Source organism: Prionailurus bengalensis, chromosome D4 (genome assembly GCF_016509475.1).
Source record: "Prionailurus bengalensis isolate Pbe53 chromosome D4, Fcat_Pben_1.1_paternal_pri, whole genome shotgun sequence".
NCBI classification, from domain to species: Eukaryota; Metazoa; Chordata; class Mammalia; order Carnivora; family Felidae; genus Prionailurus; species Prionailurus bengalensis.
The window spans coordinates 34,941,914-34,954,965 of NC_057359.1; the positions used below are offsets into that span (position 1 = coordinate 34,941,914).

Below are 13,052 nucleotides of genomic sequence, written 5' to 3' on the forward strand. Positions count from 1 at the left end.
AAACTGTACTCATAAAAATTCTGCTATAAAACAATAAAATGTCTAAATTCATAACTTTTGTCAAAATAATAATAAAATTGTGGAATAAAGTCACAACATAACTAGAAAGAAAACACCCATACACACAGACACACATTAAATAAATAGCCATGCAATCATAGTTTGAGCCAGGAGAGAATTTAAAAATAGAAGCAAAAAGTAGTTCTCTTATAAATTGTTGATCTCTTCATACATCTTGTCGCTATGTTAGTTGTTTTGCCTAGGAAGAAGGATCATTCTGACAGCTACAACTTGTTAGTGTTTCTTTATAAAATTGGACTAGAAATATTATAAGATATTCTTATGATCTCTTTGACATTTCAAGAGTATTATTTATACAATACTGAAAGAATGAGGACACAGCAAAATAGTCACAAGTCCTTCATTTACCAAAATCGGGCATCCTCAATTACTTCCACAGTGGCATCAAAGCCATTTTTCATTTGGCTCTGTATAGAGAGGTAAAATCAACTCATCTCACCATCAAGTGCCTGAAAATTCCCACTCAGAAGTAGAGGACTTAGCGAGACCAAGCAATATGATATTCATTGTCAAAGAAGATAATAGCTTAATAAGATAGTTATGACTTCAGAAATAAATAAGTTTGTATTATATATGTATCCCTTATGTAATATGAAAATAATGCATTACACAAAATATAAATATATACTAATTGATATGTGTGTGTGTGCATACACACACACACACACCCCAATTGTATATTTAGTATTACTTCTTATGTATATACATAGGCATATATACATATATATGAATATATGTATGTGTATATATATGGGTATGTACGTGTGCATATCAGGAAGGATTAGAAACAAGCACTCTATTTTAAATGCAGGTACTAAAGATTATTCTAAAACATACTTCATTTACTATCTGAGTTTTGTCTTGGAGCAAAACTTCTGAAAGTTTGTTGCTTAAAGGAAACGGTATACTGTGCAATCCCACCTTAATGCTAGTTAGTTAATAAACAAGGTAGAGAAAAGTGTTCATGAAGCTTCCCAGAACTTTTCTGCCATACTTATCTGGGATCACTTTTAGTTATCTATGCCCTTCTTATTTTTATTTTTGCCCTCCGAGATAGGGATCAGTATATATGAAACTGGCTTGAATGTCTGGGTACAACTCTAGTCTCCTTTTCACCCACAGATCCTAAGGACAGGTATTTGATTATTCAGCAAGTATTTGCTGAGTGCTTACTGCTGGTGCAGGTACTGAGACACAGCTGTAAATATAATGAACAAATTCCCACCCACATGAACTTAATAGATTAAGGTAGACAGGGAAATGATTAAAACAAAATGTAAAATTTAACTGGCATTACATTTGTAAAATAGGTATTTCCTTAACTTTGAATGACTAATTTGCATATATGCAACCCTCTGGGCTGAGACACTAGCCGCTCTGGAATTCAGCCAAGCCCAGAAATAATTTACTCTGGGAATTTGCTCACAGAGATGGGACTCAAACATGTGGCCAATTCAGTTTTGAAAACTTTTAGTGAAGATATAAGAGACTCTTTACCTTTATTTGCTTTTAGGTTAGAAGTCAAATATTTCTGAGGCTGCAGATGACTGCAAACAGTTTTAAACTATCCAAAGGCGTTAAACTTGATCAGATGCTCTGAAAAGATAGCATGACACTTGAAAGTCAATTGAAAGGCTGTGAACCTATTACCATTTTCAATTTGAATGCTGGTCTGTGGTTTGAAATTAGTGTGAAAAAACAAATACCCAGAGATTAAAGCTCAGAGCAGTACTGCTGTGTTGCTAAAACACCACTACAGAGGGGAGGGCTTTGAAAAATCCTATACAAATACATTCAAAGAAAGATTTATTTTTTAAAAAGCAGCAAATGTGGTAAAACCTATGGGTTTTTTTTTCTTTTCACAATGTAAACTCTTTTAAATGCTCTTAAGTTATATGCTTATTATATCTCTTAGAGTTGAATGTGGAGAAACATGCTGAGTAGAAAAGTCAGCCCATAGTAAGGAGCCTGGGAGTGCTAGAGCAAAGATTTTTCAAAAGGGATTTCCTTTCTATGTAGTCAACCACAGAAAGACACGGGACACTTCAGTGTATAGAGGGTTAAGGTGTGTGGGTGTTCAGGGGCGGGGTGGCAAAAGTGAGGAGGAATACTAATTGTATGTCCTCAAAAACCTTTCCATTTTTCCTATAAGATATTCTATTTGAATATGCATGCTCAGCTGTTCCTAAAAGAAATCTTGTTCCTAGCCAAGAAAGGTAATGTCATATCAATATAAATATTCAGCCATACATTGAATTTGCTGATCTGGTAATTAGGAACACGGATACTAGTTAGACATGCAGTATTTCTGTTACTAGCTTCCTAAGAGATATCAAGATAATTGCTTTTTGTGCTTCAATAATATTCTATGCATAATATTTCACTTGATGCATTATTTTATAATTACCTATCTCTGTATATGTCTCCATGCTGGAGGATGGGGACTCTTAATTTTCATTCCATTTCCAGCACCTACCTGGCAGAAGTTTGGCACATAATACTTAATTCAAGAAATGACTATGTTTATTGGCAGGCCAACCTCTTCTATAAATCATCAAGTACATTTTTCTTGCTTTAAAGATTTCCTAAATAGAATTTACAAGTTAAAGGGCAAGAATTAATTGTTAATAATTTGCCTAAGAAATTAAGTCTCTAGATGGCATAAATCAAATGCAATTAGTAACATCCATACTTCTGTTGAAAACCTATCAACCCTGATAAAATTTCAAATTACAATCTGAAATGTGAAAATGATCAGTTGGAGATTATCAAAAACACTGGGCTGGACAGAGCAATATGTCAGCACCTTTGCCCACATCCACAGCCTGGAGGTGTTCGAAGGTAAGCAGCGCCTTCATCATTCTGGCATTCTATTTTAGTCTAAGTCTACATCAGAAGCCTGCCAGGGCTCAGTGCTGATAACAAAGCACTATCGCTTTTCAAAGTGACAGAGCACAGTGACATATCAACAGTAAGACTTAAATGAAAAGCCCCTTCTAATTTAACTGGGAATCTGCTGAAGCTGTATTCAGCCGAGCACTCTGGTTTTCAATTAAAACTTTCTTGTAGTAAGAGAAAAGTTTGGCATATCCTTTCCTTTTTTAAGGCAGTTATGGAATTGTGTGGAAAAGACAGTACAGTGTAGAGATGGTCCAGGAACAGCTAAGTACATATCAGCCTTTTTTATCTACTAATTGCAGTTCCTACAGTTCAACAAAAGTTTTACCAAAAACTCACACTGCTGAAAGGATCCTTCCTCTCAATACAACTCTTCTTCAATCAATGTTTTTCTGATACAGTGCATAAGGCAGCAAAGGGAGAATAATGTATCAATTACTGAGTACCTGCTATCTGCAGGGTACTATCAGTATACGAATGGGGGTGGGACCTCTTACCTGTGCTATTTCATGTAAATATTACATGTGCTATTTCATTCCTACTAAGGTATATGTGGTAGATAAGGCTATTTTGTTTATATAAAAAAGAAACTCATGAGCAAAAAAAATTAAGTTACTTCTGTATGATCATACACCTGTTAAGTGGTGGAATTGGAATATGAGTGTGCATCCATACCCATTAGTCTTGTATATTAACTATAGTATTGACAAACATCTATTTATTTATTTAATGGCACTTCCAACTTGCACTTTCCTTAAATGAAGCTCTTGAAACATTTACAGCCTATAGTCTTTTATCTTAAAACCAATTCATGTTTTTGTATCTTTTCTTAAAGTTTTATTCAAATTTCAGTTAACATATGGTGTAATATTAGTTTCAGTGTACAATTTAGTGATTCAACACTTCCATACATCACCCTTGGCTTAAAACCAATTCAGAAAAGGCCAGCATACTGCAAATTTCTTACACAAATATACATCTTAAAACCTGTCTTTGAGAATCGCAGTGCTGTCTCTTGTTTGCATGGTTCAACAGAATCCTCACTATTGAATGTAAAGATGTGGTTAAGGGTATGTTCAGATAAGAACTATGTCTTCTTTATGAAGCCATTTAACAAATATTTTTCTCAAACCTCAGTGCTAATAAAAGCTTTTCCTTTCTTAAATAATTGGCATTTAAAACCTATGTATCTCATATATACTTAAAGACCTTTTTTTGTTTCTGCTTCAGCCACGAATAGTATCAAGGCCAAGCATATTACCCAGTTTCACAAACTTCTGGAAATTTTTTTCATTCATAATTTTACCTTTAGGTTTATTGTAACATTTTATAAAAATTCTCCATACCTTCAACATTTATCCCATGTTATTATGCACACTTCTGGAGTTGCCTCTATTATTTTTGTGAATGAGATACGTTACCAATAAATAGCTAAACAGAATTTGGACTGGAACCAGAGGAAGGATGTGGGCCAGACTTCTTGATGGATTTTTTTTATACCATTAGATCATAATCAGAGCATCTTTCAAAGTATTTCCTCATATTTGTTAGTGGAGTTTCAAATCACTAAATTAGAACACTGGGCTTTCAGATTGCTATCATGGAAAGAATACACTGCCCTACTCCAGGGGATAAAAGCCCTCAGTACTGGTGATAAAGAATAACTTTAGTCACACACACGAGCACAGCACCAGTTAGACTTTTAGAAGGAGCATTTCCTTTTAGGGATAAAACAAATTTTTTTGGCAATTTGTCTCTGAGTCAACCATTAAGTGCAAAGTGATTATATATCTCTATATATCTATATATCTATCTATATCTATATCTATACGTATACATATACACACATAGGTTATGCCTTGGTGCTTATAACACAGTTTTACTTTTTTTTAATGTTTATTTATTTTTGGAAGACAGAGAGACAGAGTGAAAGCAGGGGAGGGGCAGAGAGAGAGGAAGACACATTATGAAACAGGCTCCAGGCTCTGAGCTGTCAGCATAGAGCCCGTTGCAGAGCTCGAATCCATGAAGCACAGGATCATGACCTGGGTAAAAAGTTGGACACTTAACTGACTGGGCCACCCAGGCACCCCTAGAACACATTTTTCTTCAAGAAAATCTTTTAGGTGACTTCCTCTAATCACATCCCTATCTTCTTCAAAATGGTATGAGTCAGCCTGCCATCCCTTGATTGATCAAAACTTGGACCAAAGAAGGGCAGCCATATGGCACCAAACTCGATGCTAGGCTACAAAATAGAAAATCTGGACTCAGCAGATGCCAAGAAGCAGAATGCATGGTGGTATATGAATTAATGCAGGCAGACATGAATAAAAATATTGATGCACTTTCAAATGGATATTGATACATGTATGTCAATGAATACTTATGGAATAATTTTAGTTTTCCAAACAAATGATCTAAAGAGAGATTATAAAAAAAGGCTTTGATTTAAAAAGTCAATCGGAATAGAAAATACATTTAAATGCATACTCTTGTTGTTTCACTTCTGTTTTCTTTCCTTTTGCAATATTGTAACCAGTCTGGCATCACAGATATCATATGGTTAACCACTCATATGGTTAATCATATCATATGATTCAACCACTCAGCAAATATTTATTGAGTTCTTGCTAGTGCCAGGTACTTTTCTAGGCTCTGATGATGTTGTAGTAAGTAAGACAGCTATGTTACTTTATGGGGTTTAGGTTCAAGGTGGGGAGGCAGAATACAAATTAAATTAATGCACAAGATAATTTCAGGTAAGTACTATGAAGAAAATAATGCAGGGTGACATAATAAAATAATGGGGGGGGGGAGTGAAAGGAGTTACTCAAGACAGATTACACACAGTGACTTATTTGTTGAGACCTGAATGGAGATGTATAAATTATGAAAAAAATATGGGAAAAGAACACCCCCTACAGAATCACCAGCAGGTACAAAGTCCTTTAAATGGGAATAACCTTAGAATGTTTGAATGCAGAAGGGAAGCTTTCGTGTCTTGAACATAGGGAGTGGAAAGGGGGAGGCAGAAATAGAAAAGAAGGACATCCTGACAAGATGAAGGCTTCTGCTGTAAACTACTTCTGTTTCTTGTACAGGCAAAACTTAGCTTATTTGGGCCTTATGTTTCTCATAAATCATGAACTGACCTTTGGAGTCCCTTCAGATCTAAAATATTCTGTTAAAATACTTCTAGAGTGCTAGGTATCTTTTGGAAATTCATTCACAGTAACCGTTTCTGGCATTTAGGAATACACACTCTTTGACTAAAAGGGTTAAAACATGTATTTGTGTTAGTAATGCACTGAATTTTTTAGAGCATGAGATAAAAATGCATTTGAAAATTAGTTCTCCCAAAGTGCTCACTGCCATTAACTGGGAGTGTTGTCCATTTTTGGAAACTGCATTAAACTCTTTTAGGATATTAGGATGCTACTTAGTAAATTGTTGCTTTGCTTCAGTGAATAGAAAAAGCATTTCCAGTTAGCTAAACTCTAAGCACGTATAGAATATAGAGAACCAACCTACATTTAATAATCTATTTTTTATTTTTTTTTATTTTTTATTTATTTTTTAATTTTTTTAATGTTTATTTTTGAGACAGAGAGAGATAGAGCGCGAGTTGGGAGGGGCAGAGAGATAGAGGGAGACACAGAATCCAAAACGGGCTCCAGGCTCTGAGCTGTCAGCACAGACCCCGATGTGGGGCTTGAACCCACAAACCGTGAGATCATGACCTCAGCTGAAGTCGGATGCTTAACTGACTGAGCCACCCAGGTGCCCCATGAATCAATTTTTTTAAATCATTGTTTTTCAGCTTTTTCCCAAATGTCATGTCATGTCATGTCATTCTCATATACATCCCCATCAGTAATATTCCTCAAGGTGGAATGGGAATTACCCCATGAAGACATTTGTATAATTTGCTATCCTTTGGGGATAAGATCCTTCATAAGGGAATGACCTCCTTTTCATTCTCCTTCCCCAAGAATTATTCTTTTAAAACTATTAATTATATAAATAAAATTAATTAAACTAAAAAAAAATTCCTTACTTTCTGCTACTGCATGTATAGTCTTGTTTTTAATACTTGGGCCACTTACTGTTTTATCACTAGGCTAGTATCTCCCAGCCAGGGTTTTGCAACATGCTGGTGTCATATGATCAGAAGAGACATGCATCAGTCACACACCTATGTATTTAACACATTGTTATTATGTACACATTTTGTGCTGGGAATTGTGCTTGGTTGGGTATACAACCACAGGGTAGAGAGGTAATTTCTGCCTCACAGAGCACATGGTCTAAGATGTGTGTGTATGAAGAGCCATTGAGGGGGTTGCAGACAGGCTAGTTGTTAAGTGCAATGTGCAGTGAGAATGTCAATGATGGAAAAATAACTCAGTGATATAGAAACACCAAGGAATGGTATGTATACATGTTCAGATAACCAGAAGCCACCCAGAAGAAGGGGTGTCTAGATAAATATTTAAGAAAAGATAACAATAAGGTAGATAAAGTGGGACTTGAGAAAAAGGTTTCCAGATAGAGTCTAAGAAAAAGACTTGGCAGTAAGAAAATAAGTTCTATTAGTTTATTTATGTTATATTAGCTGCATTTACAGGTCTGGTGAAAGGAAGATGAGGTAAAACCTTCTCTGTAGGCTTCTGTTTCCTCTGTGCCATCAGTAGATAAGATTATCCACTTAGCCCAAGGGGGAAAGCTATGGGGTCCTGAAGTATTAAGGATAGTGAGAAAGTATGAAATACAAACAGTGGGCATTGGTTGCACTCAGAGTTTGGATGTAAAAAAGTTGCAAAATATTTTTATTTCCATATTAACTATAAAAACAAATAATCTACAAAATCATACCCTTCATTTTTGTATAACTCCTCAGATAGCTGAGGATATGAAGGAAACTAAAAAGATTAAATGAGAAAATAAAGATACTTTTCTACAGTTGTTTTCATTCCTTGCTGAGTGGTGGGAGGATATACTTGCCATAGATCATCAGGAATAAGGAAAAAATGGCTATGGTGGTCTACAATGAAACCACCTTCCTTGGCTCTACTATGTGACTTGTTTTGGTCAAGGCAAAGTTACAAGTGTGCAAACAACCTTGCAAAGTGCCTGCACATGGGTGCTTCTTCTTTTAAAATGCTCCCTATTGGAACCTGGCTGCCATGATATAAGGAAATCCAGGTTACAATGCTGAGAGGTCACATGGTGAGGCCAAGGATGAAAAACCACCATGTGAATATAGAAGTCATGTGGAGAAGAATTGAGGCACACTGACTCACGGTTTGTATTTGTAGTAAGGCTCCAGAAATAGGAAATAAGGCATCTTGAAGCTTCCAGCCTTGCCTAGCTACCAGCTGAATTAAGTTACATGGGTGATCTCACCATCTTGTGGAGCAGAATGGCCTCACCAACCAGACTCATAAGGAATGTTGATGTTTAAACTCTCATTTTGGGGTAGTTTGTTACACAGGAATAATTAAATGATAAAAGTTAAATGTCTAACAAACTCCTAATTGCCACATGTTGAATTACATTGACAGGAAGACTTATTACAGAACAAGAGTGAATCCAGCCACACACTTTTTCCCAAGGGCATTTGCCAAGTGCACAGAGTGGTAAGCTGATAACTAAAGGGAGAATAGAAGAGATGAGGGATTTTTCCCTGAGGCAAATGTAGTATTTCCCAATGTAAGCCAATGCCAGCTGAAGAGTGGCTATAATGCAGTAATGGTGCAATATTCCTTACAATTAATTCAGGGCTTTGACTGAGTGCAACTCAGTGGCAGGTTAAGGTTGAGTGGCGCAGAAAAAGGATCTTTAAAAAAAATGCATCTAAAATCAACGAGCTAAGATTTTGTTAAAAAATAAAAAACAGAGGTGTGTCTGGGTAGCCCAGTCGATTGGGCGTCCGGCTTTGACTCAGGTCATGATGTCACAGTTTGTAGGTTTGAGCCCCACATCAGTCTCTGTGCTGACAGCTCAGAGCCTGGAGCCTGCTTTGGATTCTGTGTCTCCCTCTCTCTGTCCCTCCCTTTCTTGTACTCTCTCTCTCTCTCTCTCTCAAATAAGCATTAACAAAATAAAAAAAAATAAAAATTGGAATAGTAAGAACAAAGAAAGAAAATAATATAAATAATAACAGAGGTCAGCAAAATAGAAAAGCAACAAATGAGCAGAAAAAGTTAACAAATCCCAAAGTTATCTCAGGAAAGATCAATAAAATTGATTAAGCCTGAGTTATGTTGTGCAAGAAAAGGAGATATTAAAAGAGAAATAATGAGAATAGGAGATTAAAACAATTTACCAGTATCAGGTATGAAAGAATAGCTATCACATTGAATCTATAGACATTAAAAGAATTATAAGAGAATACCACTAACAACTTTATGTCAACAATTTGGAGAACTCATAGAAAATGACCAGATTTCTTTAAAAATTGCATTGCCTCCTATGCCACTTAAAACCAATATTTAATTTGTGGTAGGTCATACAAAAATGTAAAAGCTAAGGGTGCCCTGGTGGGTCAGCGGTTAGACATTTGTCTCTTGATTTCAGCTCAGGTCATGATCTCACAGTTCACGGGACTGAGCCAAGTGTCGCTGGGCTGACAGAGTGGAGCCTGCTTGGGATTCCCTGCCTCCCTTTCTTTTTGCCCCTCCACCACAGGCTCATGTACGTGTGCTCATGTGTGCTCTCTCTCTCTCTTTCAAAATAAATAAATAAATAAATATGAAAAACGTTAGAAATAAAAATAAATAAGTAAATGTAAAAGCTAGAAGTATATAGGAGAATATCTTCAAAATTTGGATTAGTCAAGTATTTCTCATACAGGATACATGATTTTCTTTTACCCTGATTATAAAAGTACTAACCATAAAAGTACATGTTAAATTAAAATGTTAAATTGAAGTTCATCAACATTAAAAATGACTGCCCATCAAAATATATTAAGAAAGTAAATAAACTAGTGAACCTACAGAGCAGGACCAATTCGTATTATTCTTATTTATTCTTATATTTATTCTTATATTTATTTATATATATTTATTCTTATATTTATTCTTATATTTGATGAAAGATTTATATACAGAATATAGAGAGAGCTCTGATAAACCAACAATACAAAGAGAAACATCCCCATTAAATATGGACAGAAGACTTGATAGATACTTCATAAAAGAAGATAAATGAGTGATCATCGATCTTCTGAAAAGGTACTTAATATCATTAGTCATTAGAGAGATATTAGTAAAACCAGAACGTGATATGATTTCAGTTTACTAGCATGCCTCAAATCAACAATATAGACAATTCCAAATGTTAGCAAGAATGTAGAGTAACTGGAATTCTTATAATATGTGAAGGATTACCTTGGTAGGACTATACATTTATGCAATTATTTTGGGAAACTTGTATGTTTTATAAAGCCAAAGCTAAACCTTCCCTAAAATGCACCAGTCCCACTAACAGGTCTTTATCCCAAGTACATGAAAACATATGTTCAAAAGAAGACTTGTATGAGAATATTCATTACAATGGAAAACAACTGTCAACCTACAGGAAAATAAACTAATTGTGATGTATTCATACAGGGGTATACCACCCAGCAATAAAAAGGAATGGGCCTATGTTAAACATAATTATTGAATGAAATTCAAAATCATTAATTTGAGCAAAAGAAACCATGCACAAAAGAATGTATATTTAAGATTTCATGTACATGGATTTTAGGAACAGGCAAAACTAATTATGAAATAGAAAGCAGAAAAAGTTTGCTAATGGTGGATGTTGGACATATAGAATTGACTGGAAATTTGTACAAAGCAACTTTCTACAGGGTTGCAAATAATCTGTATTTTGCTTCAGGTGGTAATCCCAAACGTATACACAATTCCCAAATTAACTGGACTTATATTATATCATATCAATAACACAACAGTTTATATAATTGAATTTTATTTTATACAAATTGTGTTAAAATAAAGATTAGACAACTACCTAAAAATGTAATTGATAAACAATCCATGATTTTCCATATTAGAGTATATTTAATGATATACTTCTTTGGTGATAGATCAAACAACTTGCCAAGAATTTTGCAAGTCTCAGAGATCATTTTAGGTAATAAATAGGGCCAAAATTGATTATTACAGTAGACAAACAAAAAGGAATGTCAGATAAAATAATTTTCATTTGGGACTTCTTCTTTGTAATGTAGTCCCTATTATTGTACAGTACACTTGACTTTTCCAAAGGGTTATTACCTTAAAACTTGAAAGAAATTGCTACAGTGGAATCAGAAAAATATGTGCTCAAGTGTTTTAAAATAATTTGTTTATTAAATGCATATTATTAGAGGGGCACCTGTATGACTCAGTCAGTTAAGCATCTGATTCTTGATTTCATCTCAGATCATAATTTCACGGTTCATGAGATCCAGACCCATACTGGGCTCTGTGCTGACAGCGTGGAGGCTGCTTGGGATTCTCTCTCTCCTTCTTTCTCTACCCCTCCCCTGCTCATGCTTTCTCTCTTTCTCTCTCTCTCTCTCTCAATCTCTCTCTCTCTCTCTCTCTCTCTCTCGCACACGCGCATGCTCTCAAAATAAATAAATAGATAGATAAATAAATAAATAAACTTAAAAAAAATGTATATTATTAGAAGCTACCATTTTCCAGAGCTCTTAACAAAAATTGCTCCGAGTCCACATTTTATCAGGCAACTGTCAGATTAGAACCTGTACCTTCAATTTTGTCAGCTATTCCAAATTTCACAAAACTGGACTTAATCTGTTCTCTTGTAGGAAATGCATCTAAGCTACTACCCGTATCTTTGTGATATACTTCAAAATAACCTTGGCTTGAATTAAGCTTACCGATAAATGGTAAGCATTTAGAAAGCTTATTTAAAACCAAACCAATACCAGGCTGTTTCTTATGAAACCGTACTCCCTCTTCTTTCATTAAACCTGTAGAATATTTATCTCTAAAACCTTAATCATAAGAATCAAGCATATGAGAAGCGAGTGTTATTAGCCATGTCTAAAACAATTGTTTATGACATTTTAATTGACTGGATTAAATGTTTTTTAATGCTCTTATCTAAAAATGCCTTTTATTCAATAAAGGTTTCCAAAAGGGCTACTTTGTTTAAATGTTTTAAATTGTTTTCATTTGCTCATTATCATTTGCCACCTACATATGACACAAATGTCGTTAATTCTATTCAGGTTTATATATTCCATTAAGAAATATTTCTTTCACAGTGTTCTTTTTATAGGGTATGCACTTAATCCAATTATGTCTTAAATATTTTGAGAACTTACCTTGAAATTACCTTTATGAAGGCACTAAAGAATATCAGTCACCTGCTTTTATAAGAGTTTAACAAAAAATATAATTTTAATATCTCAGTGCACTCTGTGCTCATGCAAATTAGATCTATAACGACTGATTTCTATGCAGGTTAATAAAACTTACCTTGCATCATTTACTTCAAAAAATTTAGATTGTTTACAGATTAGCCCAATAGGATTTATTTTTATGCATTTTATTATAATTTCATTTAAATTTTTTATCTTAGGTACTTTATTTTATCATTTTATTATAATGTCATTATGATAGGAAATTAAAAAGTAGAAACCCTGAAGCAAATTCTAGCCCAAAATCACATTTCTAATTAGGACAGGATTCTGACAAACTCCAAATAAGTTTGGAAGTTCCAGCTCACCTAAATCTTGTGCTATTTAAAGCAAAATCAAATCCCAGCTCTATTGTTGCTGATTCTCCTGTATTTCACTTATTTTAGCTTTTGTTCTTCACTCATGTTTTAAAATTTTCTAATTAATGTCCTTTTAACATTTTCCCTTAGACAGTTTTGAAATAGTCTTTTTTCATTTAATTTCATTGTTGTTCCCTTTTCTTTGTTTATCCTATATTAACTTTCAGTATTATCTTTTTAGCTCCTCTGTTTTCCCATTACTGATTATTTTAAAGATTACCTCCTTAATATTTAAAATGCTGACAGCAATGACCAAATTTATTTTT

The 13,052-nt window shown here is 34.4% G+C and overlaps 1 protein-coding gene across 35 annotated transcripts in view; it reads right to left on the reverse strand.

Moving 5' to 3' along the window:
* Positions 1–13,052, reverse strand: part of PTPRD (protein tyrosine phosphatase receptor type D) — a 2,207,515-nt gene that overhangs the window by 1,144,629 nt on the left and 1,049,834 nt on the right. The gene's annotated exons all lie outside the window — the stretch shown is intronic.